The sequence below is a fragment of the Equus caballus genome, chromosome 25 (assembly GCF_041296265.1).
Source record: "Equus caballus isolate H_3958 breed thoroughbred chromosome 25, TB-T2T, whole genome shotgun sequence".
In the NCBI taxonomy this organism is placed as follows: Eukaryota; Metazoa; Chordata; class Mammalia; order Perissodactyla; family Equidae; genus Equus; species Equus caballus.
In genome coordinates this window covers 16,586,304-16,612,163 of record NC_091708.1, presented here as the reverse complement: position 1 = coordinate 16,612,163, position 25,860 = coordinate 16,586,304, and positions in this window count along the sequence as shown.

Here is a 25,860-nt window from a genome sequence, read left to right as displayed (position 1 = left end):
AGAGTATCCGCTAAAAACTTTGAATCCAGGTAATAGATTCTGAACAACAGTAATGAATTCTGAACACCCTCCAGGGCAAATAGGGGCCTGAGATGTGGGAGAGGAATGAGACTGGTTCATGGGCATAAAGCATAGAGCCACCATCATCTGGTGGAAAAAACAGGATTAAAGAAAATAAATTGCTACTGAAGAATCTGAAAGTACTGGGCAGTGAGGCAGAAACTAGAAATGAAGAAATAGGGAGAAAACCACATACATGAAGCCAATGCTAAAAGGTGTTGAATTAAGGTAATAGAAGAGGCCTGGTGAGATTTCCTGTGGCACTGGATGATAAACACAGTTGATTTTTCTGGGGGCCTATGACTTCTGGATTGCAGGAAGAGAACCTGGTTGACCTATTTGAAAGTGACGCACTTAATTGCTGCCTTTCCTTTTACATTGTAAATCCTTGAAAATGGCTCAGATGTGTCATCCTTTTAATTATGCTAGTATCCTTTCTGAAATAAGAGAGATTGACAGATAGCCAGAGTTTTAATCCTTAATCACCTTCCTCCTGAGACCACAGGACTCATCAATAAGCCAAGGATGTGTTCCCCTCAAATCCATACAGTTCGTTATTACAGATATTGTCCACCATTCCTTGTGCACACTCTCAAGCCACAGCTGAGTTGACTACCTGAGCTATGGGATAGCTTTTGTCTCTCTGACCTAAGATCTATGCAGCTATGCATCACTTGACGATAGGGATACATTCTGAGAAATGCATTGTTAGGCGATTCCATTGTTGTCCGAACATTGTAAAGCATCCTTACACAAACCTAGATAGTATAGCCTACTACACACCAACACTATATGGTACCAATCTTAAGGGACCACCATCATATATGAGGTCCATCATTAACTGAAACATTGTTTTGCAGCACAGGACTGTTATTTGTTAATTCAATAAATACTTACTGAATACCTATGTTTTGCTAGGCATTTTCTATGCTGACGGTTACAAATAGAAAGAAAATAGGCCTATTCTCTGACGTCATTAAAGTCACAAACAAGCAGGGAAGAGACACTGTTAATTGTGTGGATAGATTAGCTAAACCTTCCTATGATGAGAATGGAAATAGTTTAATCCAAGTTGAGGGGCAACCTAGTACCATTTTAGTGATGCCCTGAGGTCTTAAGTGGGAGAGGAAACATCCATACAATCCTTATTACAATAATTTAGGGATAGGGAATATGGGCCAGTAAGGTTAACTGATCTTCTCCACATGCAGAATTAGACTATACTGTCTCCGATGATAATTAGCACTAGTTTTCATATTAAATGCTTACACATAGGTGAATAATATGAAAATAAGCCTGCTTGTAGTTCTAAATGGTAAGTCTCCTGATCTAGAGCTGCAGGGCCCAAGTGGATTAGAGCCCCTGTTCTCAGGAACCTATGAGTTGGGGAAAAGGCTGCCAATGCTGATCCAGATGAAACCCAATGAACAACATTTTTTTCTAGAAAATAGGAAGAAACAAAAAAAATGAACCCCCTTGGGGCTGGCCCCGTGGCCGAGCGGTTAAGTTTGCGCGCTCTGCTGCAGGCGGCCCAGTGTTTCGTTGGTTTGAATCCTGGGTGCGGACATGGCACTGCTCATCAAACCACGCTGAGGCAGCGTCCCACATGCCACAACTAGAAGGACCGACAACGAAGAATATACAACTATGTACCGGGGGTCTTTGGGGAGAAAAAGGAAAAAAATAAAATCTTTAAAAAAAAAAAAAAATGAACCCTCTTCCTATAGAAGGCTAGTTGTTCCTGAGAGAGAGAATTGGGTTGCCACCTTAGGGGGGGTTATGGTGGAAAAGGAGAAGGGCACCTGTGGAGAGGAATCCAGATCAGGAGTGGAAGTATTCCACAAAGGATCTTTTTTATTAGGGGTAAGTCTGGAAATACTTTCCCTTGAGATTTTACTTATTTGTCTTCCAAGCCACTATTCCCACTTCTCTGCTAACAGTATGCTAGAACTTTTTAAGAAAAATACCCAACCCAATCATTAGATAGAGTTCTCTTATTAGAGCTTTTTTTGTTTCTTATCTCCAAGGATTAAGGGAATACAATAATGGAGAGGTATAGATTAGCCAAAAATGTCAACCTTTATTCTTTATATCCTCTAATGCCCTTCTGGAAGTATCCAACCTTTTGGATTATCTAAGCAGATAGATAGATTCTATTGATGTGGTAGAGGTTTGGGGTCAGGGTGGTGAGAGGAGGGATGGGTATGTTCTGCTCAAGTTTTCCTACAAGGCCTTGAAGAGAAACTGGATAAAGGAGCATGCAACTTTTCGTGGATGATGATTCAAGCTCGCTGGAGATTATTAGTATCATAAGAATAATTCATGACCTAGGAAGTGTCTAAGAAATTACAGGTGCTGGGGCCTAGAGCAGACCACTGAAAAATATCCCACAATGGCATGTTGGTTATTTTGAATTAAAGTTGCTTGAGAAGCAGAAGAGTGCAAAAAGGGTACTTTGACGCTACACTTTCCCCCTAGAACAGGAAGGTAAATCTTCCATGGGAAAGATACTCTCCCTGCACCCTTATCACCAGAGATAGGGAATTCAGAGCCAATAAACTTGTATAAACAAACTTTACTACTTCTCTACTAACTTAATATCCCATGCCCAAACTCTGCTTAAATTTCTTACTAATTAAGCACCCGAACCTAAGTTTCTTTGTCCTGTCATATACTCACAAATTTATTGTTTCTTTGTGTAAAAATATATATAAATTGCCTGCTTTGTTCACTCTCTGAGCATCATTTTTATGATCTCTCATGTGCATGTATTAAATTTATTTTTCTCCTGTTAATCTGGTCTTGTGTGAATTTTATTATTAGCCCAGCCATAAGAACTCAAGAGAGGCAGAACAGGGAACTTTCTCCCTCTTCAACACAGGCATGGGGAATTATGTATAAGTTTTATGAAACTTCTGTGAGTAAATGAAAACCATCTTTTGAGAAGATAAAGAGAGGGCGCTGAGTAAAACCCAGACGAAAAGATAGTTTTTAAATTGGTTAAACTAATAGGATAAATTACAGGAAAAAGGAGAGCTCACAGCTGCATTCAGAGCTCATTTGGACTCTACATTATTTTCATGTTATCTGATGCTATCTCTCAAATTCATGGGTAAGTCCTCTTTAGTCAAATCACGTTCATATGTTCCCGGGCTCTTTTTGTCTGGGAAAGTTTTAAAACAGAGGGGAAGAGAAAAGGTGGAAGTTAATAATCTACTTGTTGAGAATATTGCTGCTGAAATTCCTACTGAATAGCTTTGGTTATGCATACATCTTTCCAGCCAGAAGGTTTGCAGCAAAAGGGAGAAATCAAGCTTAAGAAGATTTCAGGGTGAGAGCAGGAACAGGTGTCACTGGGACAGATCAATACAATTCTCTCCTCTCTCTCTCTCTCTCTCCTTCTTCCTGTCAGTAGAAAAGGAGAGGCCTATGATAAAGTTCCCTGAAAAGGTATGGCAAATCCAAAGCAGGAATCTTGGTGATCAAGAGCACAGCCTGTTTGGAGGGAGGGGAAAATGGTGCTTGAGATAGTTCAAGAAGCAGAGATGTTGTGAGGATTGTAAAAGTGCTATAATCAAAATCAAGTGTTCCCAGTGACTTATCTAGTTGAGAAAGAACAGGAGGAGGGCTCATTGCCACTCTCCCAGTTCCCTCCTCCTACTTTTGCTATTGCCGCTCTCTATAAGGAATGATTAAGACGGAGAGATATAAGAAGGAAACAGATCTCCATTAATAGTCAGGGCACAACTCAGGTCTTAATATACAGAGAATTTAGCGAAGCCTCTGACCAACACATGACTACCCCAGACTCTCAGATGGTGTTTTAACCTCTAAGCAGAGTAGATAGAAGATACTTCCAAATGGGAGAGAAAAAAATCTGCAGACCAAATGGGGCTCATGGGTAGGTTTATGCCAGGCCAGAGAACAAAGGCTGACTCACAGACATGGTCCTTGTTTCTCTAACGATGACCTCAAGCTCTTTCTTTTCAATATTTGTTATATTTACTATCTTAGTTTTGTTTTTTGTTGTTTTTGTTTTCTCTTCAGTGATCTTTTATAAAAATGACCATTGTTTACAAGGAGAGGAGGGGGAGGAGAGCTAGTCAAACTAGGAAGACCTGTCTCCTGAAGCTAGCCCCTCTGATTTAAGTCACGTCCTCACAGCTCTCAGAGTGCTTCCAACACCTTTCCTCCTTGAGAGATTTCATCATCATGTCATCAGTCTAAGTTATCGACCAGCTCTGCCCTTTTAGCTAGCTTTTGGATGATCTCAATTATTTTTCTTACCTCCTTCTGGATTATGTGGCCCTGAATTAATCACTAAAAGTACAAAGGTGTCAGCATTAAAAATATACAGAAATGCTTGACATTGTTTTAAGGGTTAAGCATTTCCCAGGAGAATACGCATGAATTTATAAAACCTCTGAAGTAAGGATCCAGATGAATTCACTCAGGGAAAGATTTACTTTAAAAAACAAACAAAAAAAGCAACCAAAATTTTAGTTGTCTGTCCCCAAGGTAACTGGAATTTCTAAATAAGTCAGTAGGAATTCCTCATGGATTTTGCAATGCTTCCGTGTGTTTTTTATTCTTTTGAAGACAGACATTTCTCACTTCTGTCAATCTTTTGTGGTGCGAGATAGCTCATTTCACAGATAAATTGTTATTATAACTCACAGTGGAATCCAAAATAATCCAAAGCACAGTAGTAGAACAATCCTCTGGAGAACATGGAGCCAAATAAACCACATTTTGTAGCATTTCTCACCTCACCATGGAAACATTTCTATCCAGGTGAAATAAAGATAAATACCAAAGTCATCCATAATTCATAAGAGGGCAATATGGAAACTAAGAAAAGTATATAAATGAGAAGAATTGGACTCCTTAGGTTGAATATGGTGGTGTCCTCAAGGAAATCAAATGAATAAAAATAAATTATCCCTGGAGTATTTATATTATAAACCTTATTTTAATGGATTACGTCACAAATATTCACATTACTTTAAAAGAGACATTTAACGAGCAAGCAGAGAAAAACGATACTGAAGAAGAGCATTCTCCCAGGTGACAGAGAATACAAGATTCATCCTGGAGTCAAAGAAAATGTTTCAAAGAGGAAACACTTCCAGAAGGGTTAAGGAAGATAAAACCTGAAAAGCATCCTCTGACCTTGGCAAATTGATAAGGGGTTCTGAGAATTAAGGCAAACTTTCTTCCTTCCCATAATCCTTTTGAAGTATCTTAAAGTAATTGGTTTTGCAAGATCAAATATCTGCATTTTCCTTCCCCAGTTAATTGATTTAGAATATACTGCTTTAAAAAAAATGCTTCAGGCCTCAGACTCTTTTACTGCACCATATGTAAATAAGGCAGGGGAAGGAGATGTTTATAAACACACACAGGCACATGCACACACACACGAGAGAGACAGAGGGAAAGAAACAGAAAGACAGAGAGAATTTGCTGAACTAAGAGACCAGGATCTAGATTTTTTAAAAGTATCCTTAAACTGCATTAATTTAAAAAAACTTTTTTTTCCCTTTGAGATTGGAAGGATATAGAAAAGCATATAAAGAAGTATAGGTAAGTTCAAATGTGGGAGTCGGAAGACAAAACATTAAGGAAATTCATACGTAATAGACATTTTTCCTGTGAAATAGGAAGGCAGATGATCTTTCAAAAATTATTTGGTAGATGTATGATTCAAGCAGAGAAACACACGTTTAAACTAATTTATTGAGGGGAATTATAAATGGAACCAAACAGAGACATATAGTAGTATTGGTTTGTTAACCTGAATTGTGATAGACTGAGTTGTCTGTCCCAACTTTTCAAACCTTTTCTTTTGCCCTTTAAATTTGAAGGTCCTCCTCCACTCTTGACTTTGACCTCAGTAATATGACTTGCTTTGCCGAGGATTAAATGTGATATGAGCAGAGACGTGGAAATCACATGCATTGTTAGACTCCTTGCCTTGATCCTCTGCCACAGATCTGAGAAGAACTCTCATCTAAGGAGGATGAGAGACCTGTGGGGCAAACCTGGACCGATGCATAGATAACACTAAATAGAATCACCCCATGTGACATACAGATCTGTGAGAATAAACAAATTGCTGATAAAGTTTTGGGATGGCTCGTTACACAGCATTACTGGAGCAGTATGATCTGATGCGTATGTCAAGGATCCAGAAGAATTTAAAGAACACAAAATTGTGGTAGCCACAACCTAAATAGCTATATAATTTTCTCCAATAGTGTTTGAGATCCCAGGTGTAGATACAGAAATAGGCATTATTGAATTGACCAAAGATTTGCAGCGAAGAAAGGATATAGCAGTTGAAGGTAATGGTAGAAACTGTTTGAAGTGTTATACCAAGAAAATTTAAGATTAATATAATGGGAATAAATCCTTCAGGAGAGGCCTGATCGATTGAGGGAAAGAACTCTCAAAACCACTTAAGAGACCATAGTTCTTGACATGAATAAATGTAGAGAATAAAAAAATAATGTTATGTGAGAACAGGATATTGAGTTAAGAGAATGGAACATAAGAAAGTAAAAATTCTGAAGTGGAATTATTCTGAATGATAAGTTCAAACCTGTAACCACAAGAATGATGGGGTTGTAAATTGTTGAGGTTTTGAGACAATGAAGGGTCTAAGTGATTAGATATGTTAGCAACTGATTTCTTTTAGCTATTTCTGTATAACAATAAGAGTTAGGTAGAATAGCAACCAGGGAATAGAGGCAAAATTTTTGCTCAATGAGGGATATGACAGGGAACCAATAAAAGACAACGCTAAAAAGAAATTGCTATAGTCAGTAAAAATGAAATAATAAGGAAATTTCAGCCATGTGCATTGAAAAATTATGACCTAGAAGCAACCTGGAGGAATGGTGATTTCATCCTCGTATAGTTATAATGGGATATTTTCCCCTTATTTTTTAACTTTTTTAGGGATTATAATGGAGATGCAGAAAAATGCACAAGTCATAAGTAAACAGCTGGATGTATTTCCACAAACTGAACATGTCTTGGAACCAGCATTGAGATTAAGAAACAGAAAATTATGAGTGCCACAGACACCCTCACATACTTCTTTCGAGTCACCATGTCCTCCAAAGGGAACCATCAACCTGATTTCTAACAGTTTTGATTCGTTATTCCCCTCTACTTTATATAAATGGAATCATACAATATGTATTCTCCGTTTTTTTTCCATTCAATACTATGTTTGCGAAGGTGTATTTTTAAGATTATTTATTATTGTATATTTGAAGATCATTTGTTCTCATTTATTTATCATTCTACTGTGTGAATATATCATTGTTTATTCATCCATTCTATTGCTGATGGGCTTTGGGTAGTTTCCACTTTGAGACTATTTCAAATAATCCTTCTACAAAAATTCTAGTGCATGTCTTTTGGTAAACATATATGCACATTCCTTGATGGATACATAACTGCTGTATCATATAGTAAGAATATGCCCAAATTTTGTAGATACTTTCAGTTTCTTAAATGACTGTATTGATATATACTCCCACCAGCAGCATATGACAGTCTGCTTGCTCCACAACTATGACAACACGTGGTGTTTTCTATCTTTCCCATTTTAGCCATTGTGGTGAGTATGCAGTATATCATTTTGCGGTTTTGATTTGTTTTGTCTTTATATACAAGGCTCAGCTAAAGAACAACAACAATAGAAACTGTATTCCAAAGTGAGATGGGGAAATATCTTGGGGAATTTTAAGGGGAAGAAAAAAAACCTAATTATTTGAAAGTTAAAACCCACAACAATATCAGGATGTAAGTAGGTCGGGAGTGGAGGATTATAGGAGAGGATTTTTGGAGAGCTCTTGACATACTGTCTTGGGAGGACTATTGATCCATCATTTCAAGTCTCAAGCAAAAGGCTCCAATAGGGCCTGTCATAGAGTTTTTAATCAGTTTCTTGTATTTTGGGAGACACAGTAAACTAGTGGGTCGCTGTAGCCTGAAAAATAGAAGAATAGCTTCTTTGATAGCTGACTTAAGAAAAAGTGGCAAAACTGGCCTCCCTAATAATGTATCCGTATTGGTTCATTAATTGTGACAAATGTACCATAGTAACATAAAATGTTAATTATAGAGGAAACTGAGCAGACAGTGGAGTATACAGGGACACTCTGTGCCATTTTTGCAGTAATTCTATAAACCTAAGATTGTTCTAAAATTAAGAATTTATATACAAAAAGAGAAGAAGCATCAGTATTTTCAGTGACTTTAATATGGGCCTTATGCAAGAAAGTCACCACGGTGTCACATTAGATTTGACCCAAGAAAAAGATGGAAGTAGTCCCAGGTATCTAGGGAATGAGGAAAGACCCAGCTGCTGCCAGAAGAGAGATGCATCCATCCACATAGGCAAGCGCCGATGAGCAATCCCAAGTGACTGAGGTTATGTTAGTTTGCAAGGGCTGCCACAACAAAATACCCCTGACTGGGTGGCTTAAATGACAGAAACTTATTTTCTCACGTTTCTGAGGTTGAAAGTCCAAGATCAAGATGTGAGCAGGTTGGTTTCTTCTGAGGCCCCGCTCCTTGGCTTGCAGATGGCCACCTTCTCACTGTGTCCTCACATGGACTTTCCTCTGGGCACTCACATCCCTTGTGTCTCTTTCTGTATCCAATTTTCCTCTTCTTATAAGGACATCAGTCAAAGTTGATTAGGGCCCACACTAAGGGCCTCATTTTAACTTAGCTACCACATTAAAGGCCCTATATCCAAAATACAGTAGTGGGGGTTAAGCCTTTAACGCATAAATTTTGGGGGGACACACTTCAGCTCATAACAGGAGGGAAAGGGAGAGAGTGTGGCAAAAGACCCACGAACGCACCCAGGAAAGGAAAAGCCCCTTTCGAACACCTTGTCTAGGGAAAGCCAATGTTAAGTCATTGTGACCTCAGAAAGGATCAGAATACATGCTTAGCTAGATGAAGCAGAAACACTAAGTAGAAAAAGAAAAAAGCAGCTAACCTAGCCTACCTTCACCAAAAGTAGTCTTCTCTCTTCTCCACAAGTCTCCGGCAGGCAATGCAGGGACAGTGAAGAACGAAAACTGCTATCCTGAAGAAAGAATCAAGTTTTGATTACTAAATGGGTCTGAACAGTGTGCTTATGGCATCAAGGTTGTTTTGAGACCTGAAGTGCACGGAACAATTTGTTTCTGGAAGTCATAAGGATTTGCTAAGTTTTTAATCTAGGAATCAGGGGAGAACAAGACCCACAGAGCAAATTTTAAAATGGAGTGGGATTAAGAAAATGATAAAGCAAGCCACAGATCGGGAGAAAGTCTTCACAAGACACATGTCTGATAAAGAACTGTTACCGAAATTTCGGTCTCTAATCCCAATGTCAATCGAAATAATGAGAACAGAGTTTTGGGAGGGAAAGGAAAGCTTTACTTTGCCAGGCAGAGTGAGCAAAGCAAGGGCTAGTGCCCCAAAAGTTGCTTGCTCCCCATTGAGAAACAGGTAGGGGTTTTTATTGGGGGTTTTAGGTAGGAGAGGGGGACCATGGACTTCTTGGTCAACATTTTCCCATGGGCCTGTGTCTGGGGCTGCTTCCAGCAGAGGAGACTAAGGATTTCCCAGATGAGTGTCTTTGGCTGTTTATCTCCAGGGCGGAAGGTAGACTCTCATGTCAGGAAGCCAAGGAGCTGGGCGTAGGAAGCCTCGGTTTCTTGATGTTTTCTGGACAGTAGTTTCTCTGTAAAAGAACTTCAAGTTCCTGGGATTAGCCACGACTTTAGTGGGAGCCCAGTTTGAGGCCATCTGGGCTTTAACAATTTGTAACTTCTATGTGGTTGTAAAGCTCAGGGAGTCAGAGGCTAAAGAAACAAATATTTACATATGAGTGTAACTAAAGACCCAGGGAACGAGGATGCAGGTTTTTACTTTCAACCCCGTACCTGCTAGGTTCATTGTAGGGGACCCAATATCAGGGATGATATTAACTAAGAGCCGGTAACAGAACTAGTATCCAAAAATACACAAAGAACTTCTAAAACTTGACAAAAAGAAACAAATGCCCAATTAAAAAGTGGGGAAGAGGCAAATGGCATGATCATCTATGTAGAAAATCTGAAAGAACTGACAAAAAACTCCTGCAACTAATAAGCAATTATAGCAAGGTTTTGGGATACAAGGTTAATTATTTCTTATATACCAGCAATAAACGAGTGGAATTTTAAATTAAAGACACAATACCATTTACATTAGCAACCCCAAAAATGAAATACTTAGGTATAAATCTAACAAAATGTGTGCAAGGTCTGTGTGAGGAAAACTACAAAACTCTGATGAAAGAAATCAAAGAAGAATGAAATAAATGGAGAGCTATTCCATGTTCATGAATAGGAAGACTCAATATTGTGAAGATGTCAGTTCTTCTCAACTTGATCTAGAGTCTTTGATGCAATTCTAATAAAAATTCCAGCAAGTTATTTTGTGGATATCAACAAACTGATTCTAAGTTTTCAGAAAAGACATATCTGATAAAGGACTCTTATCCAAAACATACTTAGAACTCTTAAGACTCAACAATAAGAAAACAAACAACCTGATTTAAAAATGAGGCAAAGGCCATTAATAGGCACCTCACCAAAGAAGATAGATAGATGGCAAATAAGCATACGAAAAGATGTCCAAAATCACATGTCATCAGGGAAATGCAAAATAAAAACAGCAATGAAATTCCACTAAACACCTATTAGAATAGGCAAAATCCAGTTCACTGATAACACCAAATGCTGACAAGGATATGAAGCAAGAGTAGCTCCCATTCACTGCTAGTGGGAATGAAAAATGGTACAGCCACTTTTGAAGACAATTTGTTACAAAACTAAATATATTCCTGCCATATGATTCAGCAATCATCCTCCTTGGTATTTATCTAAATTAGTTGAAACTGATGTCCACACAAAAACCTTCACATGGTTGTTTATAGCAGCTTTATTCATAATTTCTAAAACCTGGAAGCAACCAAGATGCCCTTCAATAGGTAAATGGATAAACAAGCTGTGGTACATTCGTACAATGGAATATGATTCAGCACTAAAAAGAAATGAGCCATCAAGCCGTGAAAAGACATGGAGGAACCATAAATGCATATTACTAAGTGAAAGAAGCCAATGTGAAAAAGCTACATATTGTATGATCGCAACTATATGATATTCTGGAGAAGGCAAAACTATGGAAACAGTAAAAAGATCAACTCTTGCCAGGAATTCAGGGGAAAGGAGAGAAGGAGAGATGAATCAGGGGATCACAAGGGCATTTATTAAAAATCACAAGTCCGTCAGTATAAAAAAAGAAGCAAGTTAAAAAAAAGAGAGGGGCATGGGCGACAAAAATAAAACTCTTTCATTATTTACCACTGTTAATTTTGATGTTTCATCATGGGTGGCGTATAGAAGATCAAACTGCCTCCCCTAGAAAGCTGGGTAAAAAAGGTAATCATCTTGGGAAGCTCGAAGATTTCAGATAACATTACGAGTGAAAAGAACTTTCTCAGAAGATCATGAGAATTTATACACATAAATAGTGAGATATTTTGAAACATACAGTTTAAAATGATGGAGGAATGTTGACTGTGTGACAAAAAGGGACACACGAGAAAGAATTACAGAAAAATAAATGAACAGCAGCCATAACCAGAATCTTCCATTTTGGCCCTTGTTTTAGGTTTTGAATAATAAATGGCTGTTTCACGCCCAGAAGGCCACAACCTGGGTTAAATCGGAAATGTGGAAAGGAGATCGCCGTCTCTCGCACAGACAGTACAGTGGTGTAGACAGCAGCTGGGAACTCAGCTCAGGACTGCAGCAGCAGAGGCAGTTGTGGAATCATAGCAGTGTCTGCTTCCCACCTCACATGGGATGTGAGGATGAAGTCAGACGTGGGTACCGATTATTTACGTGGGGCTATCAGTGGTCTACATGGGTTAGTGAGTGAGATTAAGGGAAGGAATATGAATTACGAATCATAGAAATGTAGCTCAAGACGTTCCACTTGAAGAGACAATCCCATACAAAAGGTTTTCTGATCTGAAGAGTGTGTAAACTCAGAAAAGTTGGTGGAATGGTAATAACCTCAGGACTTTGTATATCTTGAAGTTTGATAGAATTTTAATTTCTCTTTAAGATTTCTTTGAGTTAGTCATAGATTATTCAAGTTTGAAGGAAGATTGAAGGTTACTGAGTTCACATCTTTCAATTTAAAGTAAGAAAATAAAGCCAAGAGAAGTTAAATAACTTACCCAAGTTCATGGATCTATTTAATGGAGAATATGACTCCAGGATTCTAAAAACTAATTATATCTGTATGCTCTTTTAAAATATGTGTCTTTTTAGTGGCTGACTGAGATGTTTCTGTTATGAAATGTGATCTTAATTTATCAAATATTCTATTGTATAGCTTTCAAGGTATAACATATAAATTAGTCTATGAATCAATTTAATATATAATGTACTTAATTAAAATACAAAGATGACAATAAAGTACCAAGTATGACTTCTGGGCTGAGAATATTTCTTTTAAATAAACTCTTTCCCTTCACTAATATTCCCAAATTTCTTTCTCATTAGCATATATTTCTATCCAATAAAAACCTGACCCCTCCCTTATCACTTTTAACATTTTCAGCTTGAGAGTTTTAGGGATGTTTTGGTTATTCACAGACCCTTCATGCTGCTGGTGTGAAAGAGGCTTTCATGTTGTGTTATATATGTCCTTATTGCTGTGTCAGCTTTGTCTTTGAGCTGCATCTTTTTAAGGACTTTTTAAGAGGTTTACTTGATAATTTAACTGTAACGGAATATGAGCACAAGTGGCAGAATGTCTGTGGACAGGGAAGACTGACAGAGTAATGGGTAAACCATTTACTTTCCAAAAATAAGCAAGGTAATTTTGGTAAATAATTATGCAAGCTCTGAGTCTTTGGAATGCACACCCTACATATATATACTGTGAACGAAACTGGGACTCCTCTCCCTTGTCTAACAGGTGAATCTAGCAAGCAAGCTGCATAGGCTTAAAGCCAGTACAGAAATCCACGCTGTACTGTGAAGCAGCCATGCAGGCCATCCTACACCTATGTTGGAATAACCTTGCAAACCCGCACCTCATGACTGAAGATGCCAGCTTGACAGATCTACAATAGGAAGGGATAAAGGGAACCTCACTCTCACATTTCCCAGCTGCATTTCTTAAAGATTGAGGGAAAAAGTAACAGTGCTGGTCCTTGCCTCCACATAACACCAACATTACAAGCCTTGTTTGATGTATAACCAAAAAGTTCTTGTTCATGTTATCTTTGAAGTATATGAAATTAGATGTGTAAACCCTTTCCTGCACATACACTGCTTTGTTAAAGGGAATATAAACTTCACGAGACCTGTAGACCTCAGAGTAGTTCCTCTGAATACTCTGTTGGACCATTCTCAGGACTCAAGTTCCTCACCTTGATTATCAAATAAACTTCTTTAATTAACCTTTACCCAGACTGTTTATTTCAGTTGATAATATGCACAGATCAAATACACACACATATTAGAATAAATGCATACACAGTCTAAAGCTAAATATATACAAAATAATATTAGCTTTAGAGTGGATTAATTGAAATATAATATGCGGAAAAAATGGTATAGCAAACTCATTATAGTTTCCACTCGTTACACCACATCTACTGTGACTGCTTCTGTAAGTAAAATTTTGGAAAGATTTCCAGAATAATTAAGAACTCTTTCCAGATATTTGAAGGACAATCAAGTAAAGAAGACATAAGACTTACTTGTCAGAATATAAAATCTAGAATTAAAACCAATGGGTAGAAGTTACAAGTTATAGTCAATACAACGCTGAATTTTCATAGACATCATTGTTTAACAATAGAGTGAGATTTCTCGTGAGGAATTTAACTCTGTGGCTGAAGATGCACAGAAGATTATTTGTAGGGAGACCCATTATAACTCTAGGGTTTTGTGGTAGATAATTATATATGAGACAATACCACGTATAACTTCTGTGTGCACAGATGAGTATATTTAAATTTACTCTTAGGCCCCCTTGCATTTCATTAATAAACTTAAGTAATTTGTTTCTTTAGCCATGTTGAAGTTTCTGAATATCATGTTTAATAAGCATCCTATATGATTACAAATTTTGTTAACTAGTCAAAGAGTATACATTAGCTGATACTTCATTTTTAGAGATAATTTTATTGGAATAAATAACAGTCTACTAATACTTTTATCATAGTAGCATAATTAAGTTCAAAGGCATATCTACCTAAAAACACTATCATGAGATTTACTATTAATTTTTAACTATATGTCGTAATAGAACTATTTCAGCCTTTTTCTAAATTTAAATCACTTTTTACTTATCTAGACTGTTAAAAAGGTTTATAGCTCAGGGACCTGATGCTTCACCTATGCACTTTATCAAGACAAATTTGTACTAACTTTATAGCACTTTGTAATTCATAGTAATATCCTGGGTATAGGATGTAAAACAAATATATCTTTAATGAAGAAGTCTCATCTTGTAATTATATTGATCAAGTTATAAAAGAATATTTCTCTGTTCTGCATATAAAGCATTGCACATATTTTGAAATAAGCTTTATGCATTTCAGTATTGAGTAATAGATCCAGAACAGATCCAAAGTTATATGGAATCTCTCATAAGAACCCAAGATTTCTTTTATAAGTATGCAACATATTTTATATTAGAACACACATGAAAATACTATATGTCACTTAAAGTTTTAAAGCAGCTTTAAGAGTTACCTAATTTATTACAGTAGACTAGCTCATGAGTGGTTAAAACTGTTTTTGCTCCAAAATATGATAACTATCTAGAGACTCTCTTAAGATTTAAAAGTATACGTATATTTTCTATAATGGTAAACCCAGTCAAGATGTTGATAAACACTAATGATTAAAGAGAAAACATGTTAGAAAACATGAAGCACTATGAAAATACAGGTCAAATTTATGTTGTCACTTCAAGGGATAGAGTAGGGCAGTAGGACATAGTTGGAACCTGTAGACTAAGGCTATTAATAACATTGGGTGGACCAGGATCTGAAAACAAAGAGAGAGAGAAGGATAGCAAGAGAGAGATGTGGGGAAGGAGGGAGGAAGAAAGGAAGGAAAGCAGGAAAGAAGGAAGGAAAGGAGGGAAGAAGAAAGGGAGGGAGGAAGGAAGGGAGGGAGGAAGAGGGAGTGAGCACAGGTAGGCATTTTTATCTGAGCAGCCCTGAAAAATAGAGTGTAGTGTTAATTACAGGTTCACAAACCATGATTCATTCCGGCCAACTTGGGTATGAAAATGTAGCTATTTTTCACAGAGATGTTTTTCATATTGTATCATATCATGAATGCTTTTTATGCTCAAAATACAATGGGCAATATGAAGTATACTGACCTTGGCCCTATTTTCAGGAAAATTGCAAACTAAGGTGAAAGTATATATAGAAATGAACGTAGGTAAGAACAAAAGAAGAAGGGACATACATATAAATGACCTAGCTCATTTCATTTTAAAGCACATGCTCAAATATAATAATTAATTTTTAATTTGCCATATTTATCAACAGAACATGTGGGCTAATACATGTTGCTTATCATTAGAAAACAAATTAACCACTAAATCTACTGATAGTAACACAGTATTTAACTTATATTAAGTGCTTATTATGTGACAGAAACATTATATGCAGTTTTACATCAGACTCGCACAATCCTAGGAAAGGTGATATTAACTCCTTTGTTCAATGGGAAAATGAGAAAACTCATGATTAAGAAAAGTATAAGTATGTTCACCCAGCTGCAAAATGTTAGCGGGTGGTTTCAAATTAAATCGAGTGTGTTTAGCGCAAGCTGATAAGTACTGGGTACATAGTCTTTCCCCCTCGGGGGACCAGGCACGCTGGTTTGTGGAAGACAGTCCACTTGGCACCTGTCTCCCCTGTGGAATTATCAATAGAGCCACCTTTCATTTTCACATGTTTTGATTTAGGTAACAATATATGGACATTCTAATCTTACTCCATATTACTAGAATCAACCTATTTCTACCTCAAAATTCAAAATAATATGTAGACGTATGTGTGTGCCCACATGTGCATGTGTGTCTGTGAGTGTGCAGTTTGCTACACTACCGTAAAGGATGAAAAATGACCATCCCATAGCAGTTCTTTTCTAAATTTGATGTTTTATTCCTCATTTTCAAGAAATCTATTTAATAAAACCTGAAATAGAAAGTAGGTAATTATGTGCTGAATCAGGATTGCAAGTATAATCAATTTGAATAATTACAATAAAAACTTAGTCTTCTGTCTATAAAATATGGCTTTAATAAAATTCATGAATATTTTTCACAAAATGTAAATTAAATTAATATTCATATGCTGGTTAACTGTGTACAACACTCAATAATATTAGGCCCACTGAATATTGCTCATTCAGGAAATAGCAATTTTTGTTCTCTAAATTTTGATATGTCAATATCAGGTGATTTGATATAAAATATTTTTTAATCTTTTCCCATTTGACATATGATTTTATAAATAGAATGATAAACGTATATGTTTAAAATGATTTAACACACTGTATGGAATCAACTTTATAAACTGCATCAGACTGGTAACCGAAGTGTTTGTACACAAATGCTAAATAAAAAAATATATAAAATTTACTTTATATTTATGCCTAACATATCTTATATATCTATAGTGTACATAGTCTTACTAAAGTCTATTATACATAATTTACAATACACATGTGTATTTCCCATATTAGCATTTCATATATTATTTGTATAATGTGTATTGCTAGAGACTAACATTTATTGAGCATTATATTAAGTGCAGGGCACTCTTCTAAGCACTTTACATTTATTTTATCATCTCATCCTCCTAATGACCTATGGTTGTGAGGCACTGTTATATTCATGATCTCAGGATGAGGAAACTGAGTCACTCCCCAAGATTATACCACTATTAAGTGGTAGGGCCAGAAATCAAATCTGAGCCATTTGTCCACACTAATCTCCCTCCATGGGTCACACAGGCAAAACTGAAATTCATACACATATCTTTTAATTTAAAAACTAATGTTAACTCCAAATTTTCCCATAATATTCTGAAGAAAAACGATTTTCCCATCTTCCTTTCCAGCGGCCCTCTGGTTCCATATCCTCTGATCTATTCCTGTAACTCACTCTTGTCTGTAGCATGGGTAAATACCCATCAATTTAATCAACACCTCCATTCAGGATTGGTTCACTAATTGAAGAGGATTTTAAGTTTGGATACAGTAGTTAGTTTTTCTGTGCAGTTTGCTTACAGTTCACACGAATTTTGCCACCAACATTTATTTTGTCTTTTCTTTTACTAATATTTTACAGTCACATATCTGTGCAAATATTAGATTTCAGGCAGTATAAAACATTTAAACTCACCTGTTATGCAAATATTTTTGTTGCACATATTTGGCAAAAGATTTGCCTCTCTCCTATGTGAGAAGAATATAGAGGGGTCATGGTTTATGGACTTCCTTGCTGGGATGCTGTCAAATATTGAGAAATATCTCTAAAAAGTCTTGCTCCATTACCTAGAAATAAATTATCTCCTATGTCTTACCACAACATGTTATTAAACATTTCTTGTGGTTACTATTAGCCTGGGCTTTTCTAATTTAACACAGTTTTAGATATTACGTGTGTGTTTGTGTGTATGAGTTATATAAAACAATTATTGCATCTATTTAATTATTTATAATGATGAGAATCCTTTTTGGATTTTAAGTGTTTCCTGGAATCTTATGATTACTTATGTTTCCATTTTATGTGAGATGAGAAGAAATTGGAAATGAGAAAAATCCTGCCAATTTTCTGACCAAGTAATTGAACGTACACGTCTTCCAGTCCAAGCACCTAAAACATTAGAAATTTACTCTGTATTTAATAAAAATGTTATTTGCATTAACTTCTATTAACATTTAAAGTATCTGTGTAATTTCAATGTTTGTCTACCTAAGATTTCATGGAGAGTTAGGAATCCCAGATTTATAATTTTTGATTCTTAACAGTTTAATAAGAATCTGATTGTTTCCCTCCTCAGCAATCTTGCCTTTTTCTCCCCAAATGGGCTCTCCATGATTCACTAGCTCTGAATATGTAGTCACATCAGACAGGCCTATAGGGGAGTGAGGCATGCACCCAGAGGACCTATGATGGAATCTTTTTAACAGTTGAGGTTTCTTCTGGCTGAATATTGGAAGCCATATCTAATTTTCTACTAACTTAAAAAGCTAAATCACTGACACAACAAAGAGAATATAAAATTTGTTGTTTTTTTTTACCAACTCGTTCAGTATCACTTAAGCAACATTAAATCAGATGAAATCAGAAAAAATTCATTTGGACTAAGGTACCTAATATAAAATGTACCTCTAAAGTTGTCCAGGAGAGGAGTTCTTTCTTGAAGGAAAAATTGAAAAAATAGTTGCTATTCTTCACTATAATTGCTGTTTATGCCAGTACCATAAAAATATATTCTAATTTTGAATCTGATTTTAAAACATTTTAAAAATGTTTTTTTAAAAAATCTGATTTTAAAAATATTTGAAAGAATCCATCGAAAAAAAGAATCCACACTCATCCAACTCTCTTGCCAGTAGACACAAATAACACAAGTTCTCTTCAATAAAGGGATGCCCACTTCTGGTTTCAGCTTCAACATGTAAAGAGTTTGGAAGTTGCCACTCCTGTACTTAAAACAAGAAAAATCCAGATACACTGAAAATCAGCAGCTTCCTTTGGATTCATCATAGGATGGAAGTTGCAAGACAAAGTACCACCCCAAAAACAGGAGAGAGAAGCACATCCAAAGCAACACTGACGAGATCTGCTTACCTGGGGCAGAAGCTCCTGGAAGCATAAGCTTGTGGGAACACTTACATGGCAATTTTGAAGACTTGCTGGAGATTGAGGGTGGACTGGCAGCGGGAGGAAAAGAATAATCACTATGAAATACACTCAGAGAATTTTCCACAGCAAAGGCCTGTACTCCAGGGGACTATACTGGAGCTTTTTCCCAGTTGGGGAAAGGAAATTTCTTCCACTCTAGCCACCTCTACTTTCCTGTATTACATAAGGAAAAAAAAATTTAACAGAGGTCAGGGATTTAAGAAAACAGATCAGAAACACTGCAATCAGGGAAAGGAGGAGAGAGTGAAGAAAAAAGCTGTACTACATAGAGAAACACATGTGAAGATCATAGCCCTGAGACACAGGCTCATGAAAAGACTGAGATTTAATCAGAATATTGCAGAATGCTCCCTCTCCATCTCACCTAACCACCATACCAAAAGGGATTCCGTATAATAGCAGCAAATTGCAGCAGAAAGAGCTGCAAGACATAGACTCTCTCTCAGAAGGAGTACTTATGGAAGCCCAGAGTCCTGAAGAGACAACAAGCACACAGGATGATTTTAAAGTCTCCAGAGTCTCTAGTTATAGTAAAAATTTTAAAAAGCCCAGTTGCTAGCCAGAATAAAATAAATCCTCACACTAAATGCCCGTTTTCTTCAGTTTATGTTACCCAATAAAACATATCTAGCTTTCAACAAAAAAATTACAAAGTGTGCGAAAGGCAAGAAAAAACACAAAGAGACAAAGTAATCATCAGAACCAGACACATATGATACAGACGTTAGAATGATCAGACAGGGAATATAAAATGACTATGATTAATATGTTAAGGGCTCTAATGGAAAAAATATACAACATGAAAGAACAGATGACTGAGGTATGCAAAGTGTCTCTAAAAATAATAGGAAGAAATGCTAGAAATGAAAACACACTGTAACAAGAATGAAGAATGTCTTCTATAGGTTCATCCACAGACTCAAAAAGGCTGAGGAAAGAATCTGTGACTTTGAAGGTAGGAAAATAGAAAATGTGAAATGCAACGAGTAAAAAGAATGAAAAACCAAAACTAACTTCCAAAGATGGTGGGACAATATAAAAAAATATAACATATGTGTAAATATAATACCAGAAAAAGAAGAAAGAGAGGATAGAGAAGAAGAAATATTTGAAATAATAATGGTAAAGAACTTCAGAAATTAATGATGACCACCACGCAACAGATTCAAGAAGCTTAAAGAACAGCAAACACATGCATAGTGAATAAATGACACCTAGGCATATCATATTCAAACTGCAGAGAATCAAAAATGAAAAGGAAACCTTATGAGAAGGTACGTGAGAAATTTTGATCTATACAAAGAAAGGAAAAGTATCATAGAAGGAATAAGTGATGGTAAAATAAAATAATGGTTATTCTTTTTTTATTGAAGTACAGTTGGCATACAATATTGTATTAGTTTCAGGTATACAACATAGTGATCAAACATTTATATACATTGTGAAATGATCACCTTGGTAAGACTAATAACCATCTGTCACCATACAAAATTATTACAATATTGTTGACTATGTTCCCTAGCTATGCATTACACCTCATGACTTCTTTATTTTATGACTGTAAGTTTGCATCTCTTAATCCCCTTCACCTATGTTGCCCTTCCTGCTGCCCCTCTCCCTTCTAGCAACCACCAATTTGTTCTCTGTATCTATGAGTTTTTTCTGTTGTTTTGTTTTTTATAGATACCATATATAAGTGAAATCATATGGTATTCTTCTTTCTCTGTCTGACATATCACTTAGCATAATACCCTCTAGTTTCATCCATGTTGTCGCAAAAGGAAGAATTTCACTCTTTTTTTGTGGCTGAGTAATGTTCCATTGTGTATATATATATATCACATCTTCTTTATCCATTCATCTACCAAAGGACATTTAGATTCTTTTCATATCTTGGCTATTGTAAATAATGCTGCGAGGAACATAGGGGTGCATATATCTCTTTGAATTAGCATTTTTGTTTTTTTCTGATAAATACCGAAAAGTGGAATTACTGGAACATAATACATATGGAGGCTAAACAACATGCTACTAAACAACCAACAGAACAACAAAGAAATCAAAGAGGAAATCAAAATATACCTTAAGACAAATGAAAACAGAAACACAATGATCTAAAATCTATAGGACACAGCAAAATCAGTTTTAAGAAAGAGGTTTATATTAATAAAGGCCTATATAAAGAAACAGGAAAAATCTCAAATAAACAATCTAAGTTTACTGCTAAAAGAACCAGAAAAAGAACAAACAAAGCCCAAAGTTAGTAGGAGGAAGGAAATAAAAACGATCAGAGTGGAAATGAATGAAATAGACTAAAAAACAAAAGAAAAGAGCAATCGAACTAAGAGCTGGTTCTTTGAAAAGATAAATAAAGTTGATAAACCTTTGGCCAGAGTCATCAAGAAAAAAAGAGAGAGAGCTCAAATAAATAAAATCAAAAGTGAAAGACAAGTTACAACCTACACCAGAGAAACACAAAGGATCATAAGAGATTACTACAATTATATGCCAACAAATTGGAAAAGCTAGAAGAAATGGATAAATTCCTAGAAACATACAATCTTCCAAGACTAAGTCAGGAAGAAATAGAAAATCTGAACTGACATTACTAATAATGAAATTGAACCAGTAATAAAAAAAAAACAAAAACTAACAAACAAAAGTCCAGGACCAGATGGCTTCACAGGTAAATTCTATCAAACATTTGAAGAAGAGTTAATACCCATGCCTCTCAAGCTATTCCAAAAAATTGAAGTGGAAGAATTGCTCCTAAACTGCTTGTTATTCTTAATTAATCTAAAAGTTGTGTTTCTTAAAATATAATACAGAATATATTCGTTGATAACACATATGGATACTTTAAATGAATGACAAATATTATAAGGAAGAAAGAGAAGTGTCTGCGAATATTACTTAGGTATAAATCTAACAAAGTATCCACAGGATCCATATGTGAAAAACTATTAAATAAAGATGAAAGGCATCAAGGAGTTTCTAAATTAATGGAGATATATCATGTTTCTGGATTGGTTCGCTTAATCTTGTCGAGATCTCAATTCTCCCCAAGCTGATCTATTGATTCAGGCCAATCAAAATCTCAGCAAGCCATTTTGTAGATCTTGACAAACTGATTCAAAAATTTATATGGCAAGATTAGAGACCTGGAATAACCAATACAAACTGAAAAAGGGCAAAGTTACAAAACTCACACTATCTGATTTCAAGACTTAGAATAAAGTTAGAAGAAATAATATAGCACAGTGAAATAATAAACATATAGCACAATAGGATAGAATACAGATCCCAGAACTGGACACAAACATAGTCAATTTATTTTTAACAGAGGCACAAAGACAATATAATGGAGAAAGGATAGTCTTTTCAATAATTGGTGTAGGAACAATTGGACACCCATGTGCAAAAAAAGAAAAAGAATCTAGACATAGGCCTCACACATTACATAAAAATTTTCTCAAAATGAATCATTACAACATGCAAAAGGATAAAACTTCAAAAGCAAAACATAGGAGAAAATCTATGTAACCCTGGAGTTTGTGATGAATTTTTAGATGCTATACTGAAAACAGGATTCATGGATGAAAAATCAGTAAGTTGGATTTTATTAAAATTAAAAACTTACTCTCTAAGATATTGTTAAAATAATGAGAAAAACAATTTATAAACTGGCAGAAAATATTTTCAAAATATACGTCTGGTAAGAAAACATATCTATCATCTATGAAGAACACAAGAAAACAAACAACCCAGCAAAAAAATGGGCAAAATATTTGAAGAGACCTATCACAAAGGAAATATACAAATGGAAAATAAAATAAACATATGAAAACATGCTCAACATCATTTGCTATTAGGGAAATGCAAATTTTAAAAAATGCAATGCCACTGTACATTATAATAGGTTTTTATAATGCCTGAAAATCTGAAAACTGACAATACAAATTGCTGGTGAAATACAGAGCAATAAGATCTCACATTCACTGCTGGTGAGATACAAAGGGTACAGCCACTTTGGAATATGGTGTGGCAGCTTCTTACAAAGCTAAACGTGGCCTGACCATATGATACAGGAGTAGTGCTCCTAGGTATTTCCAATTGATTTAAAAACTATGTCCACACTAACATGTGCATGCGAAGGTTTGTAGAAGTTCTATTCAGAATCACTTTTCAAGATGTATTTCAACAAGTGAATAGATATGTAAACCGAAGAACATCCATAAAATGGAATACCATTCAATAGTAAAAAAGGAATGAACTATCAAGGCAAACAAAGGCATGGATGAATCTTAATTATATTTTGCTAAGTGAAAGAAGCAAAACTATAAATTCTATATGCAATGTCATTCCATTTATATGAAATTCGGTAAAAGTAAAATTATAGAGACAAAAACATGTCAGTGGTTACCAGGGACTTGGGAGGGCAGTGAAGGGGTTGATTAGATGATTCACAGGGGATTTTTTAGGGTGGCACAACTATTCTGTTTGATACCGTAATGCTGGATACATGACACTATGTATTTGTCAAAACCCATAGAAATTTACTTCACAAAGAGTGAACCACAATGTATGAAAATTAAATAAAAATAATTTGGGAGGTTCAGCAATCTCAGAATGGAGTGGAAACTGACAAAATAATCTAACTGTGTTACAATTGCGTGAAACAATCGCGCTGAAGAGGATGGGGGAAAATATAGTGACAAGTAACTTTGGAGAGTGTGGGGACTGCATGACTAAAAGCAAATGAAACTGTGAAAAATAACCATTGTATTAGTTGATAAACTTTCTTCTTACAAAGGTAGAGGTTAACAATTCTAAAACCACAATATATGTATACTAGAATTGAACAATTAAATGGCCGGTCGACAGTGGAAACCAAATTTCTAACTGCTGGATTAAGAGGTTACAGATAGTAAGAAGAGAATGTTAGAATGACTCGTGCTTATGATTTAGAGTTGGAGACATCACATACATTTATATTTAACTTAATATAGATACAGATGGATGCATTATAAATATTTATAGATATGTGCCTATGCATGCATTAGTATACACACATATATTACTGTGCTTTGTCAGCTGTGAGGGCCTATGAGCAATGACACTCCAGTAGTAAAGAGTACATCTAGAGATCAGATCTTATTTTCTAATACCATTCTCCAGTAAAAGAAATGGGATCCTTGGAGAAATGGCTGATTCTACAACTCTGGCAAGAAATACTCAATGTGGTCCTGGAGCACCAGAAAGCATGGAAGTACTCTAAAACAAAACAAAATAAAAAACACTTGTAAATGTTTTATATACTTATTGTATATGTGATATATTTATAGGGTATAAATAAGACATAAGAATCAACTGAAAGAGCCCCTAATGGTCATATCTGGAACAATTTGAGGAAAAAAATAAATGCAGCATTGCATTATAATCCAAAGTATAAAATAAATATTTGTGAGCCCATACTACTATAAACATATGATTGAATAAATAAATACTTGGAAGAGGAGATAGGCAAAATTCCCAGATAGAAGAATGCCAAATGATTTACTTAGATTTTTTCCTTCAAGGAAGTGGAGGCTAACTTTCCACTTCTTAAGTGTGGGCTGCACATAGGAAACTCTTTCTGAAGAGAAGGGAAAGGAGGGGAAAGGAAGTACTTTACAGTGGAGAAATAAAGCAAATGGTAGCACAGCCTGGTGATCTAGGTTGACATCAACAATGATAATTCGTATTGACAGTGCACATCTTAACTATGATGTACTGAGAATGGCACTTTATACCTCTGTGATCTTCCTCACAAAAAGCAATAACTTCAGTCTAATCATGAGAAAAATATCAGAAAAATCCCAATTGAGGGACATTTTACAAGATATCTGACCAGTACTCCTTGAAACTGTCAAGGTCATCAAAAACAAGGAAAGTCTGAGAAACTGTCATAGGAGCCTCAGGGAACATATCTACTGAATGCAATGTGTTCTCATGAACCTTATCCTGAAACAGAAAATGGGCATAGTTAAAAACTAAGGAAATCTGAATACAGTATGGACTTTAGTTAATAATAACATACCAATATTGTTTCCTTTATTGTGATGAATGTACCATGCTAATGTAAGATTTCAATAATAAGTGAAATTGAGTGTGGAATAAATGGAAATTCTCTGTTCATATATGGATGTGTGGAAATCTTTGCCACTGTTCCCTATATCTAAATCTATTTTAAAATAAAAGTTTATTACAAATTTTGAAAAAAAGATACCCAGGAATGACTGACAGTAAGAAGGATTGAAGGAAGTAAGGTTTAAAAATTCATATATAAGTTAGTAGACAATTATTTTAGACAAAAAGGACTATCATCTGAATTACAGTATGATAGATGTGGAACAGACCCTATTATTTAATCCTATATCCCATTTTATACAGTTTTATGAAGAAACTGAGCACATGAGAAATAAAGAGGCTTGGTCAGGGTGATACTTTTATATTATTTCTGGAATCTACACAGAAACTGATTTCTTGAAGATGATATTGCTACTTTTCACTTTCTAAAACTCCCTAGTCTAAGAATTGTTAAAATGCTTTTATTTTTTCTGAGTAGGACATTTACCTGAGGCTGACATTTTAATTTTGTTAAATGCACTATGGAAAAAAATTTTCAGGATAACTTTATTAAACCTAAAATAATAATAAATTTGAGGGTATTGCTTTCAAAAAAAGGAATACCTCCTCTGTTATTCT